At 38.9% G+C, this 22,453-nt stretch overlaps 1 long non-coding RNA gene across 2 annotated transcripts in view; it reads right to left on the reverse strand.

Annotated features, from left to right (window-relative positions):
* The window catches only part of LOC114487688 (uncharacterized), a 53,903-nt gene that overhangs the window by 26,391 nt on the left and 5,059 nt on the right, over window positions 1–22,453 (reverse strand). Inside the window, exons 3-4 of one of the 2 annotated variants that reach the window (XR_003682950.1) lie at window positions 8,637–8,786; window positions 5,688–5,928 (exon numbers count right to left, since the gene is read on the reverse strand). This is a non-coding gene — a long non-coding RNA (uncharacterized lncRNA). Of the gene's footprint in view, window positions 1–5,687; window positions 5,929–8,636; window positions 8,787–22,453 lie in introns of those variants that run through there. The other variant, XR_003682951.1, reaches the window with a different exon arrangement.

The following is a 22,453-nucleotide window of genomic DNA, read 5'->3' on the forward strand; positions in this document are numbered from 1 at the left end:
CACACCAGTTAGAATGGGCATCATCAGAAAATCTACAAACAGTAAATGCTGGAGACGGTGTGGAGAAAAGGGAACACTCTTGCACTGTTGGTGGGAATGTAAATTGTTACAGCCACTATGGAGAAAAGTATGGAGGTTCCTTAAAAAACTAAAAATAGAATTACCATATGACTCAGCAATCTCACTACTGGGCATAAACCCAGATTCAAAAAGACACATGCACCCCAATGTTCATTGCAGTAGTATTTACAATAGCCAGGTCATGGAAGCAACCTAAATGCCCATTGACAGATGAATGGATAAAGAAGATGTGGTACATATATACAACGGAATATTACTCAGCCATAAAAAAGGAACGAAATTGAGTCATTTGTCGAGACGTAGATGGATCTAGAGACTGTCATACAGGGTGAAGTAACTCAGAAAGAGAAAAACAAATATCTCATACTAACACATATCTGTGGAACCTAGAAAAATGGTACAGATGAACCGGTTTGCAGGGCAGAAATTCAGACACAGATGTAGAGAACAAACATATGGACACCAAGGGGGAAAGCAGTGGGGAGTGGGTGCGGTGGTGTGATGAATTGGGCAATTGGGATTGATGTGTATACACTGATGTATATAAAATTGATGACTAATAAGAACCTGATGTATAAATAAATAAATAAAATAAAATTCAAAAATTTAAAAAAAAAATAAAAAAGATGCCACCAGAAAACTACTAGAGCTAATCAATGACTTTGGTAAGGTTGCAGGATACAATATTAATGCACAGAAATCTCTGGCATTCCTATACACTAACAACAAAAAATCAGAAAGAGAAATTAAGGAAACACCCCCATTTACAATTCCAACAAAAAGAATAAAATACCTAGAATTAAACTTACCTAGGGAGACAAAAGACCTGTATGCAGAAAAGTATAAGACACTGATGAAAGAAATTAAAGATGATACCAACAGATGGAGAGATATACCATGTTCTTGGATTGGAAGAATTAATATTGTGAAAATGACTATACTACCCAAAGCAATCTACGGATTCCCGGGAAGATCCCACGTGCCGCGGAGCGGCTGGGCCCGTGAGCCATGGCTGCTGAGACTGCGAGTCCGGAGCCTGTGTTCTGCAACGGGAGAGGCCACAGCAGTGAGAGGCCCGCGTACCGCAAAAACAAACAAAAACAAAACAAAACAAAAGAAATCAAAGGTGATATAAACAGATGGGGAAATATACCATGTTTTTGGATTGGAAGAATCAACACTGTGAAAATGACTATACGATCCAAAGCAATCTACAGATTCAATGCAATCCCTATCAAACTACCAATGGCATCCTTCACAGAACTAGAACAAATAATTCTAAAATGTGTATGGAAACACAAAAGACCCCCAATAGCCAAAGCAATCTTGAGAAAGAAAAACGGAGCTGGAGGAATCAGGCTCCCTGACTTCAAACTATACTACAAAGCTACAGTAATCAATACAGTATGGTACTGGCACAAAAACAGAAATATAGATCAGTGGTGCAGGATAGAAAGCCCAGAGATAAACCCACACACATATAGTCACCTAATTTACGACAAAGGAGGCAAGAACGTACAATGGAGAAAAGACAACCTCTTCAGTTAGTGGTGCTGGGAAAACTGGACAGCTACATGTAAAAGAATGAAATTAGAACACTACCTAACACCATACCTAATAATAAACTCCAAATGGATTATAGACCTAAATGTAAGACCAGACACTATAAAACTGTTAGAGGAAAACATAAGAAAAACACTCTGACATAAACCACAGGAAGATCTTTTTTGACCCACATCCTAGAGTAATGAAAATAAAAACAAAAATAAACAAATGGGAGCTAATGAAACTTAAAAGCTTTTGCACAGCAAAGGAAACCATAAACAAGACAAAAAGACAGCCCTCAGGATGGGAGAAAATATTTCCAAATGAAACAGCGGACAAAGGATAATCTCCAAAATATACAAACAGCTCATAGAGCTCAATATCAAAAATACAAAGAATCCAATAAGAAAATGGGCAGAGACCTAAACAGACATTTCACCAAAAAAGACATATGGATGGCCAAGAAGCACATGAAAAGATGCTCAACATCACTAATTATTAGAGAAATGAAAATCAAAACTACAATAAGGTATCACCTCACACCAGCCAGAATGGCCATTATCAAAAAAAATCTAGAAACGATAAATGCTGGAAAGGATGTGGTGAAAAGGGAACCCTCCTGCACTATTGGTGGGAATGTAAATTGATACAACCACTATGGAGAACAGTATGGAGGTTCCTTAAAAAACTAAAAATAGAACTACCATATGACCCAGCAATCCCACCACTGGGCATATACCCTGAAAACCATAATTCGAAAAGAGTCATGTACTACAATGTTCATTGCAGCACTATTTACAATAGCCAGGACATGGAAACAAATGTCCATCAGCAGATGAATGGATAAAGAAGATGCGGTACATATATACGTGAAGTAAGTCAGAAAGAGAAAAACAAATACCATATGCTAATGCATATATAGAGAATCTAAAAAGAAAAAATGGTACTGATGAACCTAGTGGCAGGGCAGGATAAAGACGTAGACATAGAGAATGCACTTGAGGACATGGGGCAGGGAGGGGGAAGCTGGGGAGAAGTTAGAGTAGCATCAACATATGTACACGACCAAATGTAATATAGTTAGCTAGTGGGAAGCAGCAGCATAGCACAGGGAGATCAGCTCGGTGCTTTGCAACAACCTAGAGGGATGGGATAGGGAGGGTGGGAGGGAGGCTCAAAGGGAGGGGATATAGGGATATATTTACGCATATGGCTGACTCACTTTGTTCTACAACAGAAACTAACACAGTATTGTGAAGCAATTATTCGCCAATAAAGATCTAGTAAAAAAAAAGAGAGATTGTAGGGGCTTTCAGAGGTGAAGTAACTTGCTCAAGTTCCCACAGTTAGTGTCAGAGGCAGGATCTGAACCTGGCAGTTGGAACCCAGATGGGGGCCAGTTAACCCTGCTAGGGCTGCCATAACAAAGTACCACAGACTGGGTGCTTACACAACAGACATTTATTTTCTCACAGTTCTGGAGACTGGAAGTTTGAGGTCAAGGTGTTGGTTTCTTCCCAGGCCCCTCTTCTTGGCTTGCAGATGACCATCTTCTCCCTGTGTCTTTACATGGTGTTCCCTCTGTCCATGTCTATGCCCAAATTTCCTCTTCTTATAAGGAAATCCATCAGATTGGATGAAGGCACACCATAATGACCTCATTTTAACTCAATTACCTCTTTTAAAGATGTTGTCTCCAAATACAGTCACATTCTGAGATACTGGGTGTTAGGATTTCCAGATATGACCTTTTGGGGAACACAGTGGGGCCCATAGCAACCCCCCAAACCTGTGTTTTGTCGGGTGTGAAACACGTACCATTGATAAAGTAGCATGGTTTCAGATATGACCTGGACAGGTGTACCAGCACTGAACTGTACCTAGATAAAGTGATTCTCTTTTCAGATCTCTTCCAGTTACTCAGATCACACAAGAGAGATAGTCTCGGCTAGGTGCTAATGACTAATATTTCTCCAAAGCTTATCGGTCTCCTCTTTGAACAAAGACAGCTATCAGGCTAACTAACTAGAATATAAAGCCTTGCTTACTTGTATTTATTTTTCCAGTGACTTCTTTGTCAAGGCCAAGAAAACCAGCCTTTCCTTTTAAGGAACTGATATGATGTTTCCTTTTCAAATAAATGTATCTTTTAAAAAAGAGTGAGTCCACTTAAAGAAACAAAAGTAGTGAGCAAATCAGCATCAGAGTGGTTCACAGAGATGACAGTCCATGGAGGGTTCCTGCAATGACTGAAGTTAAGGAGACTCTTGTCCATACTGTAGCCACAGGTATGACGGAAACAAAAGGAATCCATAAATCAAAGGCTGAGAAGAAAAAATTGCTGAAGGGCTGTCCCAGCTGGGGGTTGTGGAAGCAACTGTGTAGGGTCTCATTCTAAGATTCTGGGGTCTTAAGTTGATGTTACTAAGCTGATTGACCGTTTCCTACCAGAGGAGTGGTCCCCACTTTGGGAATCCTTTTCTTTTCAGTATTCAGCCTCTGACCCTCACCCCGTCTCCTATTTCTCCATCCCAGATGGGGCTAAGAGTGGGTCAGTTTCAACAGGGTCTTTCTGAATTTACTGAAGCCATCCCACCAGCCAGGGCCAGGATGTCGCCTTTGGTCATTCATCACAGCCCATTTCTTCAAGGATTTTCCCAGAAGCTGTTTGGGAAGGAGCTTAGGGAAACACATGGGTTCCAGTGCCAGCTTCATTATTTAGCAACCCTTGGTCTTTGAACAGGTTTCATGACCTTCCTGGGTCTCAGTCTCCTCATCAGTAAAGTGGGACTAAGAATAGATGGCTATGAGGATCAAACCGGAAATATCCTCTATAATGAACTCCTGGCACATCGTAAGCATTCAGTAAATAGTAGATATTATTAGCTTCCCCCAAGGCAGAGAAATGTAAATGTGTACCTGCCAAGTGTTCTGGGAGGGTAGCCAAAGTACCCCACCTCGGACATGAAAATTCTTCCCAGCCTTAAGTGTGGGATCTACTCTGTAATACATCTACATTCATTTTAATATAAAAATAATGCTTTAAATTATCATCAAGGAGAATTAGTGCTCCAGAAAAAAAGTGGGTTTTAAGTATCCTCTGCCATGAGCCCATCATTCTCCTGGATATAAACAATTGGAGCTTTGAGAGGCAGGCAGGGATTACGTCCCTTTAACTTGATGGTTCTCAACAAAGAGGAATTTTGCCCACAGGGGACAGTTAGCAATGTCTGGAGACATTTCTGGTCTTCATAACTGGGTGTCAGGTGCTACTGGCATCTACTGGGTAGAGACCAGGGTCGTCTATACATCCTACAATGCACAGGACAGCCCCTCACAACAAAAACTACCTGGTCCCAAATGTCAGTAGTGCCCGTGTTAAGAAAGCGTGTGGTAGAGTTATCCAGAAGGCTTTGCTGCTGAAGTTAGACTTTTTCATTCTCTTCCTCCCCTGCCCCCACCAGTCTCTACCCAGTCTCTCTCCATTTTTGAGTATTGTGGCCCAAAGTGTGGAGTAATGGAATGTTGCAATTGTAGGCAAGCTGTGTTGAGAAACCCTACTTTAAAATGGGGGTAGGAGGAGATTAGGGCAAAAGGAGGCATTTATTTTGCCCTATTATTCACACCCATTTAGACCAAATCCGTGAGCTAGCATCCACCAGACAACAAATGTTGTCCTGGGCCTGCATCAGTCCAGGAGTTCTCTGGAGTGATGGACTCTTCCGTCGAAAGATGGCCATAGTGACCTGAGCCAGACCTTAGCCAAGCCAGGGAGAGGACAGTTGGGTTCTTCCACATTCTCTGCCTAAACCCACCTTCCTATTCTGGGTACTTCCAACTCTTTCCCCCACTTCCAACCAGGTTCATATTCTCAACTGTGTAGCTAAGATCTGCCTGCTATATTAGTCAGTGTTCTTCAGAGAAACAGAACCAATAGGATGTGTATATATCTGGTAAGAGATTTATTATAAGGAATTGGCTTACACAATTACGGAGGCCAGTGAGCCCAAACCTGCAGTATAGGCTGGCTGGCTAGAGACCCAGGAGAGTTGATGGGACAGTTCCAGTGTGAAGTCAGTCTGCTGAAGAATTGCCTTTTGCTCAGGGAGGTGCATCTTTCTGTTCTATTCAGGCCTTCAGCTGATTGGATGAGGCCCACCCACATGACAGAGGCATATGTGCCATGTGTTTGCCATGTCTGCTGGATTATTTCTGCCAGTTTAATGATGGTTACTTAAGCCTTGACACATGCTCTGAATCCTCCAGCTTGAAGGAACCAAATTTCTATCCAAGTTAATATCCCTGGAGAAGCATTAACACAGGAGGGAAAAAGAGTGAGGTTGTCCCACATGAAGTTGGCATGCCTGGGTCAGGACTTGGGGCTAGCCTTGTCAAGACAGGAGAGGATGTCTAGCTCTCTCTGTTTCCACACCTGGGGCCCAGAACAGTTCCCTTGCACCTGCTGGGGTACATGTTCTGCTCATCTGTTGTTCCTTTTTAGTGGATCCCAGGATCCAGGTACAGGAACTGTTCCCAGGAAGGCACATTGGGGTCAAGCCATATCCTCCAGCCCAGTGTTACCAACAATAAAGCTGATATTTTAACAGCTGTTTGTTCCTATGCCTATTTCTCAGTTGGTTCATAATGCAAAGGTGAACAAGTGATGTTTCTAAATAGCACATTAGAGGGGACAACAGCCAAACTTCTACTCTGTGGGTTGGTCCAGAATCAAGGAGTGGGAGCAGCTAAGAGAAAATGTTCTTCAGCAGCAAAGTCAGAGTCTGCTTTGGGTGAGATGGTGTGGACCACATCCCACATCCCACATCCTAACCCGTTGTGTTTATCAGACAGTTAGCTGTGGGCTAATTATGCCTCTGTGCATGGGGAATTGTAACCAGTTTACACAACAGACACAGGGGATGTCAGGAGGTCTGCAGGATGCATACTGTGGTTGACCAGTTGGCCAGTTGTTTTGCTCTTGTTGCTCTCCATCAAGTTTAGTTTTGTTTCTATTTTATTAACTTCTACAAAGACAGGGAGGAAACTGTGATGGGATTGGCAGGCCAGATAGGAAAACAAGATCCCTCTGTACATCAGTCACTTCCAAAGACTGGGCTCCCAAGACCATCTAAAGTCATTTGACCTATTTAACAACACAGGAGTCCCTGAGTTAGTCCCATTTATTTCAGTGCTGAGGTTAACGGGGTAATGGGCTTCAAGGTCTCTTAGCCAACAGCTTGCTGACTGCCAGTTCTTTGTGTTGAAAAGATATCTTTAAAATACATTGACTCAAAAGCTCATAGGAATAAATGTATCCTGGGGAAGATGGAACTCTAGGCCAACCACGGGGTGTCTTTTAATTGTCCATTGTAATGCGGTCATTGGTCACTTCATCTAGAATATCCCCATTTCCCACACCAAAAAGTTACTTGCTAAGCACTTGCCCGTCTTTCTTTTACTTCCTATCTGCAACCTGAACCATTTGGAGAGAGACTTTCTCATTTACACAGAAACCCACATATTGTATGATCCCACTTATGTAAAATGTCCACAAAAGTTAAATCCATAGAGACAGAAAGTAGATTAGTGGTTGCCAAGAGCTGGGAGTGGGGATGGGGATTAACTGTAAATGGGCATGTAGGTTCTTTTTGGGGTGATGAAAATGCTCTAAAAATAAATTATGGTGATGGTCATACAACTCAGTAAATTGGCTAAAAATTATTAAATTGTACAATTAAAATGAGTAAATGTTATAGTCTATAATTTATACCTCAATAAAGTTGTTTATAAATAAAATGAGGAAGAAAGTGGACACGGTGAAGTAGTCGCTGATGTCCTGCCCACATCCCCCAGGCCTGTAGGTTTCCATACAGGCTCTCTGGCTTCCACCTCCAGTTCTAGAGCTCTTGGCCTAAGGGCTTTCTCTGGTCACCAGCACTCATTCTGCCCACATGTGTGGCAGACTGGAAGTGCCAGTGATTTCATGTCCCTTGAGAGCAGCACTCAACCACTAACTGCTAAGAATTGGTGTATAAATACCTCAGCTCCCTGCCCTTTGGGCACATTTTACATGGTGCTTCCCAGAAACATTGCTTCCTGAGATAAATTTTACAGGCTTCCTTCCCTTCCCTCCCCTGCTTCAATTTCCCACTCCTCTACTGGTGTTTCCTGCCAAATTACTTCCTCTTAAATCTCTATCTCAGAGTCTGTTTCTAGGGTAACCCACTAAGGAAGATGTGTTGGAAATTGGTAAGAAAAGTTAGATTAAACCATTTAGATTGAAGTTGAGCCATAGATTCTAGAGTCTGATTGCCTGGGTTGGAGCCTCAGCCCTACCTTACAACTCTTATGACTCTGACTAAGTTTCTCTACCCTAAAATCTCATGTCTCTTATGTGTCTAATCAGGATAACTATACTATCTACCGCATAGGGATACTGTGACGATGAAATGCAATGCCATTGTACAGCTGGAGCTCTTAGCAGAGGGATTGGCACATAGTAAACGTTTAATAAGATGTAATTATATATGATTTTATGAGGAAATGACTGGTCCACCAAATAATCAGACATTGGATCCAGACTGAAAAAGAGGGTGGGTTGGATTTTCTGGGGCTCAACCTTAGAGGGTGCATTCGTAGCCAAGATCATAAAGCTCCGGGCTTGTTGCTAGGGTGACATGAGTACCACCGTCACCAAATGACACCAGGCACTCTGAGGTTGGGCAGAAAATGGAACAGACGGTGCCTTATTTTGTCTTGATGAAAAAACTGGATTACATATTTCTCCAAAGGGACCCATTTAAATAAAGTAATTATTAAAAATTAGCAGGATTAGCTTTATGACCTTCTGAAAAGTAGGGGACACTATCATATTTTATTTGGTTCCATGTTAAGCCCAAGTTGTTCATTGGCTCAATGAGTAATTCTGCTGTGACTGTGGGACTTTGAAGAGTTGTTTCCCTTCTCTTAGCCTAGGTCCTCATCTGTCAAAAGGCAATAATAATGCTCACCTTAAAGGGATATCCTGAGATGCTATGACTCATATGTAGAGGACTGTACAAGGTCTAGCATGGAGCAGATGGCCAACATTCACTCTTTTGTCCTCCTCTGTTAATGTTTCTCCAGTGATGTTAACTTGGATAGAAATTGGTTTTTTCAACCTGTAGGATATAGAGCATGTGTTAAGGCTGAAGTGACCGTCATTAAATTGGCAGAAATAATCCAGCAGGTATGGCAAACGCATGGCACATAAACCACAATTTCCCTGTCCACAATAATAGCAGACATTACTAATCGATCATTGCTCTTTTCATCTGAGTCTGGATACAGTCCCAGAATCTTTTCCAGCAGAGCACTCTAGGCCACCACTACCAACTGATCAAATTTGGCATGCAAGATGAAAGTTATTTGCTAATCTCTAGTGTAAGCTTAAAAATAGTGGAGTTTAGCACAATGTGTGATACTCGATAAATACTTAATAAATGGATGACTAAAGGATAAATGCAGTGAGGTTAGTTAATACTGTCATCACCTAAGTCTTCACTAGCAATCTTACTCAATGATCAAGCTCAAATTCCTCCAAGTTCCTCCTCCCATAATGTGGATTTTTCCTTAGTGCTTGAAGGTTTTGGAGGAAACCTGGCATGCTCATAACTATAGGTTCAAAGGAACCTCCTCTGAAAATATGTATATTGGTATGATCTCATTTTGGGAGATTAAATCTCCTTTAAGTTACAGCATTTTTCTCTAGTGCTGGCTGCACAGAAACTTCCCAGAAGTGTAAGTTTCTGAAGCACTTATTCTGGCAACAAAGGAGAAATCCTTAATTGGTAGAACATAACCAACTATTTTCTGAGCAGGAGGCACATCTCAAAACTGTATGTCAGGAGGATACTACTGAGCTGTAATGCTGAAGCTGATGGTGATCTCCTTAGGAAATTGGTTTTAGCCATGGGAATGACTGCCCTTTTAAAGTAAAGAGACCAGCATCTGACAACAAGTCTGCAATTCCAAACATCCCATGCTATTAGTCACTGCAAGATTGATTCCTGGTCCAATGTTTGCTTTTTTCTATTATAAATTTAAAACTATTGATTACATTTATACAATTGTGAAAATTAAACATATTTATTATAAATGCAGAACATTTGAAAGAAGAAAACAACATCATCCATAGATTCACCACTAGAGGATAGTATTAAAATCTGGATTATTTCCCTCTTGTCATTTTTCTATGCATATTTTAGCACAATTATTTTTGCATATTATACGTAAAGATTTTACATTCTGATTTTTTTTCCAATTTAACTTTTTAACATAGCATTTCTCCATGTTTTTGCAAACTCTCCACACACATTTTAGTTGTATAAATATTCCAGTAAGTGAATATGCCATAATTTACTTAACCTTTAGATGATATTGTCCAATGTTAGGTTGATTCTGATGTTTTGCTATTGTAAAAAAATGCTATGATGACTATATTTGTATATAAGGTTTTTTCTCTATATATGAATGTATGAGTATTTCCTTGGAATACTTGGGTAGATTCCACATCTTTCTTTGTCTCTATCTCTGTGTCTCTCTCTCAGAGATATAAAATACATGAAGTGATAAAGTATACACATCTTAAGGGTAGAGCTAAACTACTCTTTATGCATGTATCCGGGTACCACTACCCAGGTCAAGGTGTAGTACTTTTCCAGCACACCAAAAGACACCCACGAGTCCTTTCTATGCCATGATTTTTCAAAAAAAATTTGCACTTTGCACCCTACAAAGAAATACACCTCCTTCTTTGCCTTTAAAAACCAGAGCACTATCACTGCGTTAGACTATAGAGATGTCTTCCTTTCCCATCACTGTGGAACCTTGGTGTATGCAAGGTCCTCCCAAAGCAAGCTGTTGAGAGGTTTCTTCCACCATCTACAAAGGAACTTAGAGGGGTGCTATTCAGACTCTACAAACAGCATTTAGTTCTCCTTCTATCTCTCCTTGGCATGTTGATTAGAAAGTTTAAAGATACTACATATTTTCCTCTCCAGTTTAATAAATGACTTTGGGAGAAGCCAGTGATTTTCTCTCTAGCAGTTGTGGAACTTGACAAAATTAATTTGCTGGATGATAACTCACCACGGATAATAGTGTGAATGGTAACATAAATTATCTATGTATACAAAAAAATACATAATGAGTAAAAATTAGAATGAATAAAAATAAACATATTTATACATATTTCTGATTCTTTCCCTGCTCTAATCCTAATCACCACCACCCCGTTATCATCAAGACCATCACATTTATTGAGCACCTACTATGTGCCAGACATTACCTAAATTATTTATATACATCACCTCATTTAATTCTTCTCATTTTGCAGATAAGGAAACAGGCCACAGACCACACAGGGAGTAAGTATTGAGACTGGCATTTGAACCCAGTGTGGCCTGCCTCCAGAACTGGCACATTTAATCACCAAGCCATACCTCTTGCTAAGGTAACGCACACTTGAAGTTTTAGGTGATGGTGATGTACTGAGCTTCCATTTAGATTTCTAACAACTGACCTATTTGAAATGGTATACGCCAATTCTGGAAAAAGGAAATTTGAGCCTTATATCCTTGATGAAATAGGTTACCCTATGTTTTGCAAAGTTAGTAAACAAATGTGGTTTACTCTGTGGTTTAATGAGCTTTATTGAGATTTAATTTACATACTGTAAAATTCACCTGTTTGGGTGTGTTTACAGTTATGCAACCATTACCACAATCTAATTTTAGAACATATCCATCATCCCCCAAAGAAACTGTGTACACATTATCAGTCACTTCCTGTACCTGCCTTTCCCCAGCCTCTGGCAACCACTAAGCTTCTTTCTGTTTTAATAGATTTGCCTATTCTGGGCATTTGGTATAAATGAAATCACACAGTATATGGGCTTTTGTGTCTGGCTTCTTCTTGAGCATGTTTTTGAGACTCCTCCATGTGGTAGCATGAATCTATACTTCAGTCCTTTATGTTACCCACGCTGAGGCACTGGTGGTTCAGTGGTAGAATTCTCGCCTCCCTTTATGTTGTTACCCAATAGTTGTCCACTGTGCCATTAATATTTTCACCACACTAAGCATCGTTCTTATTCTTTCCCAGTTTATAAGGCTCAATTTATTCAAAAGTGTTTTTCCCTCCCTCAGGTCAAGCTCTGCCTGACCTCCCTGTCCTCCTGTTGTAGTTTATTCTTCTTTCTTTCCTTCCTCCCTCCCTCCTTTCTTCCCTCCTTCCTTCCTTCCTTTCTTCTTTCTTCTTTCTTTCTTTCTTTTTCTTCTTTCTTTCTCTTCTGACATTTTTATTGTTTTAGTTTGTTTTACTTATATTCAAGACTTTAATCCATCTGGAATCTTCTTGTACATGATATGAGATAAGTGCTCAACACTATTTTTTCCCAATGGAAAATCAGTTGGGCCAGCAACATACTTTAAATAGACCATATTCTCCTACTGGATTCAAACATCACCTTTGTCATATAAGGAGTTCTCTGTAAGAGATCTAAATGATCTACCTTTTTCTGTTCCTAAACCAGCAATAACATATTTATTTGCTTAAGTTTGACTTATATTCTGATATAAGTTGAGGCAAGTCTATCCTTGACATTTATTTATTTATTGGCTATTTTAGGGCATCTCCTCTTCCGTTTGTTTAGTCTAGTCTCCTGCTTTCCCTCTCCTCAACACTAAAAGCAAGTTGTTGATATTCTAATTGATACTGAAATTTTAAGTTGATTTCATTAACTTTGGTAATATTTGCATTTTATATCAATCTTCCCACTCAGAAATATGGTATTTATTTCCATTTGTGTGAATCTTGTTTTATGAAATTCAATGAGATTGTGAAAATTATTTTTAAAATACTTTTCATCATATAATTCCTGAGCTTCTCTTCTTAACTGTTCCCCAAGTTATTTTTTTGGTGGTGCTATTGTGATTGGGATATTTTTTCCATCTAAGTTCTCCCCATACCCATTTCAAAGTCATTATTGTTAATATAGAGAAAAGCTATTAATATTTATATAATTTTATTGTTTCCAGTCATCTTACAAACACTCTTATTAATTCTTGTAAGATTATTGTTTTAATTTTTATTAAAGTCTGCTAGTTTCCTTAGTATACAAGCAAACCATCAGTAAAAATAGTTTAAAATTTTCTTTCCAATGCTTACAATTATTTTATTTTCTTATTTTAATGCATTTGCAAGAACTTTTGTAACTATTTAAATAATTCACCATTTGGAATAGGGTTTTTTATTCATTAGCCTAAATTATATTTAGGTGATTTCCTTCTATTAATGATTTACTTGTTGATTTATTAGAAATGACTACCAAATTTATTCAAATGGCTTTTCAGCTTCACCTTTAATATTGATGTAATTCATATATTATGTTGATACCTTCCCTGATGCAAACAAGCCTTGAGTTCCTGGAATAAGCTTTCCTTTGCCATAACACTTTATTCGTTTGGTGCCAATAGCTTAGTGAAAAGATTTGCCTTTATTCATAAGTAAAATTTATTTATAGTTTTCTTTTCTGGTGCTATCCATCAGAACTGGGTTTTAAAAGAATTGAAACACTTCTAATTACTTTCTGTGGACAAGGTTATCAACCCTGGCTGCACATTAGAATCATTTGGCGGGCTGTTTTAAGATGCTGATGCCTGGCACAACCCAGAGGGATTGAATAGGAAATTCTGTGGATGGGGTTTGAACATCATTGGTTTTAAAAAATGCTCCAGGTGATTCTATCATTTGGTCAAGTCTCAACATCACTGTGTATGATTTGCAATTGTTTAAACAACACTGGAGTACCAGTAGGTGGGCACCAGCCCCAGGCCCCCCAGTACCCCCAGCCAGCTGCTCTGGGAACCTGGCCCCCCAAACCAGTGGATCAGCACCAACCCTGGACCTTCCTGGCCCTGTAGCCAGCTGCCACAGGACACAGACCCATCCACCAGAAGTCTGGCACCAGCCCCAGCCCACATAGGCCCCACAGGCAAAACCCTGGGACCTGGCACAAACCACCTGCAGGCCAGCAACCTCTGCATGAGGCAGGGCCTGGCAGCCAACCAGGCCAGGGGCCAGCCCCACCCACCAGTATGCCAACAGCAGTGGGCACTTCCACAACAGAAGGGAATATACAGCCTGTATAGCAGGCACCCCTAGAATATACAGCTTTTGTTTCCAGAGGAGAGTATGCTGTTGGGTCTCATAGGATGTATCCTACATAAGGCCACTTCTCCAAGACTGGAAAATGTAACAAACCTACCTAATATGTAGACATAAATACAGAGAATTAGGCAAAATTAGGAGACAGAGGAATATGTTTCTAACAAAGGAACAAGACAAAACCCCAGAAGAAGAATTAAGAGAAGTGGAAATAAACAGTCCCTCTGATAAAGACTTCAAGGTGATGATTACAAAGATGCTCAACGAACTTGGGAAAAGAATTGAACATAGTGAGAAGTTTAAAAGAGAAAACATGGAGAAGAACCAAACAGAGCTGAAGAATACAATAACTGAAATGTTAAACAAAACAAAAAAACGCTAGAGGGCTTCCCTGGTGGTGCAGTGGTTGAGAATCCGCCTGCCAATGCAGGGGACACGGGTTCGTGCCCTGGTCCGGGAAGATCCCACATGCCGCGGAGTGGCTGGGCCTGTGAGCCATGGCCACTGAGCCTGTTCATCCAGAGCCTGTGCTCCGCAATGGGAGAGGCCACAACAGTGAGAGGCCCACGTACCACAAAAAAAAAAAACAACAAAAAAAAACCCAACAACAACTCTAGAAGGAATCAACAGTAAATTAGATGATATAGAAGAATGAATCAGTGAACTGGAAGACGGAGTAGTGGAAATCACCCAAGCTGAACAGAAAAAAGAAAAAATAATTTTAAAAAACGAGGACAGATTGAGCATGTTCTCCATGAGAACATCAAGCATACTGACATTTGAATTATAGGGGACCCAGAAGGAGAAGAGAGAGAGAGAAAGAAAGGGGCAGATAATTTATTTGAAGAAATAAAAGCTGCAAATCTCCCTAATCTGGGAACAAAAACAGGCATCCAGGTCCAGGAAGCACAGACAGTCCCAAACAAGATGAACCTAAAGAAGTCTACACCAAGATACATTATAATTAAAATAGCAAAAATGAAAGATAAGGAGAGAATCTTAAAAGCAGCAAGAGAAAAGCAACTGGCTACATATAAGGGAACTCCCATAAGACTATGAGTTGACTTTTCAGCAGAAATTTTTCAGGCCAAAAGGGAGTGGCACAATATAGTCAAAGTGATGAAAGGGAAAAACCTGAAACCAAGAACACTCTACCCAGCAAGGCTATTGTTTAGAGTTGAAGGAAAGACAAAGAGTGTTACAGACAAGCAAAAGCTTAGAGTTCAGCACCACTAAACTGGCTTTAAAGAAATGTTAAAGGGACTTCTGTAAGAGGAAAAGAAGAGACCATGACTAGAAATATGAAAATTACAAAAGGAAAGGTCTCATTCATAAAGGCAAACATATAGTAAAGCTTGTGGACCAACTACTTATAAAGCTAGTAGGAAGGTTAAAAGATAAAAGTAGTAAAATCATCTATATTCACAATAAGCAGGTAAGGGATACACAAAACAAAAAGACATAAAATTTGATGTCAAAAAACATTAAACATTGAGTGAGGGAGTAAAAATTCAGAGTTGTTAGAAGGCATTGAAACTTAAGAGATCACCAACTTAAAATAATATATAGTTATATATAAACCTCATGGTAACAACAGGCCAAAAATCTGTAACAGATACACACACAAGAAATTTAAAAAAAAAAGAAAATCCAAACACGTAACACATAAAGGCGATCATCAAATCACAGGGGAAGGGACAAAAGAAGAAAGGAACAAAAATGTACTACAAAACAACTAGAAAACAATTAACAAAATGGCAATAAGTACATACCTACCAATAATTACTTTAAATGTAAATGAGCTAAATGCTTTACTCAAAAGACATAGACTGGCTGAATGGATTAAAAAAGATATATGTATGATATATACATATATATCTTATACACATGATATATGTATAAGATATATATATAAATATATATATATATATATATATATATATATATATATGATGTCTGTAAGAGACTCACTTCAGATCTAAAGACACAACCAGATTGAAAGTGAGGGGATGGAAAAAAGTATTCCATGTAAATGGAAAAAAAAAAAAGAAAGCTGGGGTAGCAATAAATACTTATATCAGACAAAATAAACTTTAAAACAAAGACTGTAACAGTAGACAAAGAAGGATATTACATAATGATACAGGACTGAGTCCATCGAGAAGATGTAACAGTTGCAAATATACATGCATACAACATAGGCACATCTAAACATATAAAGCAAATATCAAAAAACATAAAGGGAGAAATTGGCAGTAATACAATTATAGTAGAGGACTTTAATACCCCACTTAACCAATGAACAGATCATCCAGACAGGAGATCAATGAAGAAACACTGGCCTTAAATAACACATTATACCAGATGAACTTAGTAGATATATATAGAACATTCAAACCAAAAACAGCAGAATACACATTCTTTTCAAGTGCACATGGAACATTCTCCAGGAGAGAACACATGCTAAGCCACAAAACAAGTTTCAATAAATTTAGGAAGACTGAAATCATATCAAGCATCTTATTAAACCACAACAGTATGAGACTAGAAATCAACTACAAGAAAAAAAAACTTCAGAAAACACAAACATGTGGAGGCTAAACAAGATACTACTAAGCAACCAATGGGTCACTGAAGAAATCAAACAGGAAATCAGAAAATACATGGATGCAAATGGTAATGGAAACAGAACAATCCAAAATGTATGGGACACAGCAAAAGTAGTTCTAAGAGGGAAATTTATAGCAATACAAGCCTACCTCAGGAAACAAGAAAAATATCAAGTAAACAATATAATCTTACACCTAAAGGAACTAGAAAAAGAAGAACAAACAAAACCCAAGGTTAATTAAAGGAAAGATATAACAAAGATAAGAGCAGAAATAAAAGAAATAGAGGCTAAAAAAATAGAAAAGATCAATGAAACTAAGAGCTGGTTCTTTGAAAAGATTTTTTTAATGGATAAAACTTTAGCTAGATTCATCAAGTGAAAAAGAGAGGGCCCAATTAAATAAAAACAAATGAAAGAGAAGTTATAACTGACATCACAGAAATTCAAAGGATCACAAGAGATTACTGTGAACAATTATACACCAATAAAATGGACAACCTAGAAGAAATGGATAAATTCCTAGAAACATAGTCTCCCTAGGCTGAATTAGGAAGAAATAGAAAATATAAACAGACCAATTACTAGGAATGGAATTGAATCAGTACTTTAAAAAACTCCCAACAAACAAAAGTCCAGGACCAGATATCTTCACAGGTGAACTCTATGAAACATTAAAAGAAGAGTTAATACCTATCCTCTCAAACTATTCCAAAAAATTGAAGAGGAAGGAATGCTTCTGAACTCATTCTATGAGGCCAACATTATCCTGATGCCAAAACCAGACAAAGACACCACAGAAAAAGAAAATTACAGGCCTATATCCCTGATGAACATAGATGCAAAAGTCCTCAACAAAATATCAGCAAATCTGTACTTGGAAAACTGTGAGACACTGATGAAAGAAATTGAAGATGACACAAATAGAAAGATATACTGTGTTCATGGATTGGAAGAACTAATATTGTTAAAATGACCATACTACCCAATGCAATCTATGGATTCAATGCAATCCCTATCAAAATAATAATGACATTTTTCACAGAACTGGAACAAATAATTCTAAAATGTGTATGGAAACACAAAAGACCTTGAATAGCCAAAACAATCTTGAGAAAGAAGAACAAAGTTGGAGGTATCACACTCCCTGATTTCAAACTATACTACAAAGCTAGAGTCATCAAACAGTATGGTGCTGGCACAAAAACAGACACATAGATCAATGAAACAGAATAGAGAGCCATTGGCAAGGATGTGGAGAAAAGGGAACCCTTGTGCACTGTTAGCGGGAATGTAAATTGGTACAGCCACTGTGAAAAACAGTATGGAAGTTCCTCAAAAAATTAAAAATAGAACTACCATATGATTTGGCAATTACACTCTGGGTATTTACCTAAAGAAAACAAAAACACTGATTCAAAAAGAAGTATACACACCAATGTTCATTGCAGCCTTATTTACAATATCCAAGATATGGAAGCAACTTAAGTGTCCATTGATAGATGAAGACATAAGAAAGATTGTATATATATACATATATACACACACACAATGGAATAATACTCCACTGTGACAAAGAATAAAATCTTGCCAATTGAAACATCATGAATAGACCTAGAGGGTAATGTGCTAAGTGAAATAAATCAGACAGTGAATGACAAATACTATATGATTTCACTTACATGTGGAAGTTTAAAAACAAAGCAAATGAACAAATGTACCAAAACAGAAACAGATACAGAGAACAAACTGTTGATTGCCAGAGGGGAAGGGGGGTGGGGAGCATGAGGAAAATAGGGGAGGAAGATGAGGAGGTACAAACTTCCAGTTAAAAAATAAATAAGCTACATGTAAAAGAGTGAAATTAGAACATTCTCTAATACCACACACAAAAATAAACTCAAAATAGATTAAAGACCTAAATGGAAGACCAAATACTATTATATAAAACTCCTGAGGAAAACATAGGCAGAACACTCTTTGACATAAGTCACAGCAATACTTTTTTGATCCATCTCCCAGAGTAATGGAAATAAAAACAAAAATAAACAAATGTGACCTAATTAAACTTAAAAACTTTTGCACAGCAAAGGAAACCATAAACAAAACGAAAAGACAACCTACAGAATGGGAGAAAATATTTGCAAATATTGTGACTGACAAGGGATTAATCTCCAAAATATACAAACAGCTCATATAGCTCAATATAAAAAAAACCAAACAATCCAATCAAAAAATGGGCAGAAGATATAAATAGACATTTCTCCAAAGAAGACATACAGATGGCCAAAAGGCACATGAAAAGATAATCAACATCACTAATTATTAGAGAAATTCAAATCAAAACTACAATGAGGTATCACCTCACACCAGTCAGAATGGCCATCACCAAAAGTCTACAAATAATAAATGCTGGAGAGGGCGTGAAGAGAAAGGAACCCTCCAACACTGTTGGTGAGAATGTAAATTGGTACAGACACTATGGCGAACAGTATGGAGGTTCCTTAAAAAACTAAAAATAGAGCTATCATATTATCCTGCAATTTCACTCCTGGGCATATATCTGGAGAAAACCACAATTCGAAAAGATACATGCATTCCAATGTTCATTGAAGCACTATTTACAATAGCCAAGACATGGAAGCAACCTAAATGTCCATCAACAGATGAATGGATAAAGAAGATGTGGCATGTTTATACAATTGCATATTACTCAGCCGTAAAAAAGAATGAAATAATGCCACTTGCAGCAACATGGATGGACCTAGAGATTATCATACTAAGTGAAGTAAGTCAGACAGAGAAAGACAAATATCATATGATATCGCTTATATGTGGAATCTAAAAAAAATGATACAAATGAACTTATATACAAAACAGAAATAGACCCACAGACATAGAAAACAAACTTATGGTTACCAGAGGGGGAGAGATAAATTAGGAGTTTGGGATTAATATATACACACTACTATATATAAAATAGATAACCAACGAAGATCTACTGTATAGCACAGGGAACTATAGTCAATATTTTGTAATAATCTGTAAGGGAAAAGAAATCTGAAAAAAATAGATATATGTGTACGTATAACTGAATCATTTTGCTGTACACCTGAAACTAACACAATATTGTAAATCAACTATACTTCAATTTAAAAAATAAAATAAACTGAAAATAAATAAACAAGTCACAGGATGTAATGTACAGCACAAATAATGTAGTCAATAAGATTGTAATAACTTTGTATGGTGAAAGATGTTAACTAGATTTACCATAGTGATCAGTCTGTAATGCATTAAAACATCAAATCACTATGCTGTACACCTGAAACTAATATAATATTATAAGTCAATTATACTTTAATAGAAAAAAAAACATTGGAGCAACTTGTTTTCCACATGACATTATACAGAACTCAGCTATGAACCTCTCTGTTCTGCAGGTCTTTTTTAATGAAACTTTTCATCTCTTTTTGGTAATTGGTTTCTTCAAATGTTCTACCTTTTCTTGGATCATTTTATATATTTTTTTCAAAAAAGTAGCCATTTCGGGCTTCCCTGGTGGTGCAGTGGTTGAGAATCCGCCTGCCGACACAGGGGACGTGGGTTTGTGCCCCGGTCCGGGAAGATCCCACGTGCCACGGAGTGGCTGGGCCCGTGAGCCATGGCTGCTGAGCCTGTGCGTCTGGAGCCTGCGCTCTGCAAGTGGAGAGGCCACAACAGTGAGAGGCCCGCATACAAAAACAAAAAACAAAAAAAAATGGAAATGAGGCAGAGGAAGCTTGTGGAAACTCCCTTCTACGCACTTCTTCCCTCCTCAGTGACCTAGAAAGCAGGTCCTCAGGAAAGCGAGGAAGGGAGAGGGATGTTAGAGACTGGAGGGGAGTGCAGACCAGGGCGTGAGAGAGTGACCAGACTAGCAAAATGCAGAGGGGTAGAGCAGCCTTGAGGGCCCACCTGAGGCCCATGGTTGTAGAGGGAAAACCTGTCCCTTTATGGTAGCCTTGGGACTTTACACTCAAAAGCTGGGCAGCTGTGTTTTTTAAACGTGGAGCGCATCATTCTGACAAGAGAGAGAATTAACCAAGCATGCAGAGAGAAGCAGAGACAGAAGATGGAGGGACTGACTGGCGTGTTTGGATCTCTGGTTCCAGCTCTTTCCAAGGCCTACCTTTATCCCTAACCTTCTTTCAGTTAGATTGTTCAATTCCATCACACACCTCAGTGTACCAGCTATAGAAACAGAAGCCCAGTTTGAATGGCTTCAACCAATCGGGGGTTCATTCTCAGGTTTGAAACAAAGTCCAAGAGTGGGCCATATACAGCAGACCACAAAGACATCAGGGATCCAGGCTGCTTCTCTCTTTCTGGCTCATTACTTGTGAGTAATGGCTTCTATTCTCATGGTCACAAGATGGTTGCTGGAGTTCCAGCTATCCTTTCTATATTCCAGACAGAAAGAATGGGAATGACAAGGTGCTAAAGGGTACTCATCCCGACTGATTTAGCACCCTCCCCCAAAGGATTTCTTGGAAGCTCCACAATGATATCTACTGTTCTTTCTATGATCACCCTAAACTCCAAGGAAAGCTGGGGACCATTGTTTTCTGTTTGGGCATATCATCACCCTAAATAAATCAGGATTCTTTATCAAGCAGGAAGGGAAGAACGGGTATTTGGCAGGCAGCTAGCAGACTCAAGCATATCCCAGAGGCTTCCAATAAATGCCCTTTTCCCTTGAGTCTTTTTGAAATGGATTCCTGAGTTATACAAGCGAAAGAAACTTGAGCGACACTGAGGAATAACAACAGGTACAAGATGGGTTGAGATGAGGGTGCAGAACAGAGGCTGCAAACAAGATAGGAGAAGAGTTTGGGGTACAAGGCTGAACCTACCAACTTAAAGACACAGGGACAAGACAGAAACATTGGTAACACACAGAACCTCTGAGAGGCGTAAGTGTAAAGTTAATAGGACAAAACGGTATTTGGACAAAAAAGACTGAGGTGTCATATTATTGGGTTGGTCAAAAGGTTCATTTGGGTTTTTCCATAAGATGTTACAGATGTTTTTTTTGGTAAGATGGTATCCTTTTGACTTTTTTCTTTTTTAAATGAACTTTTTCCTAATTCATTCCATCCCCCCATTATACCACGCAAATTGTAGAGTTTTCACTAATCATTGTTTGAGAAAATCCAAAACGACAAAAGAACTACTATGAATTAAGTGGCATTTGTCATTTGTACATTACAAGAGCATGTATACACGTTTGAAAAAATAGATCTGTTACTTATTCAGCTGACAGATCATGGTGCTTTAAAGAAATCAGACTCCTTAAGCAGTTGGGTTTCATGAGACAGTTCACGAAACACTCCAGTGTAACCCCCTTACTGAGGCCCCCTGGCCAGCATGTTTAAACTTGCCCTATTCTGGTCATTCTAGCAGATGGCTCCTTTTAATTTTCTTCGGAACACTCATCACTCTCTGATATTGCTTGTTTACATATTTATTTACTTATCTTGGTCCCATTTGCAATCTAGAATCTAGCATGCAATCTCCAGGAGAGCAGGGACCTTCCATGTTTTGTTCAGCATTGTATGCCCCGACATGAGCACCATCCTGGTATCTTGTAGGTTCGCAATAAATATTTGGTGACTACTATCGTGAACAGTCTCAATACAGGGCTTGGCACATAGTAAGTGCTCAAAAAATTTTAACTCTCACCATCACCATCATCATTATCATCACCACTATCATCACTGCTGTCCTCCCACAGTTCTAAGCCTATAGCCCTAGGGACAAGATTGCACACCACTGACACACAAAATAAACAAACATTTATTTTAATTAATTTTTTTTTTTTAATTAATTTTTTTTTTTTTTTTTTTTTGCGGTATGCGGGCCTCTCACTGCTGTGGCCTCTCCCGTTGCGGAGCACAGGCTCCGGAAGCGCATGCTCAGCGGCCATGGCTCACGGGCCCAGCCGCTCCGCGGCATGTGGGGTCCTCCCGG

The sequence above is a fragment of the Physeter macrocephalus genome, chromosome 14, assembly GCF_002837175.3.
Source record: "Physeter macrocephalus isolate SW-GA chromosome 14, ASM283717v5, whole genome shotgun sequence".
Classification (NCBI taxonomy): domain Eukaryota; kingdom Metazoa; phylum Chordata; class Mammalia; order Artiodactyla; family Physeteridae; genus Physeter; species Physeter macrocephalus.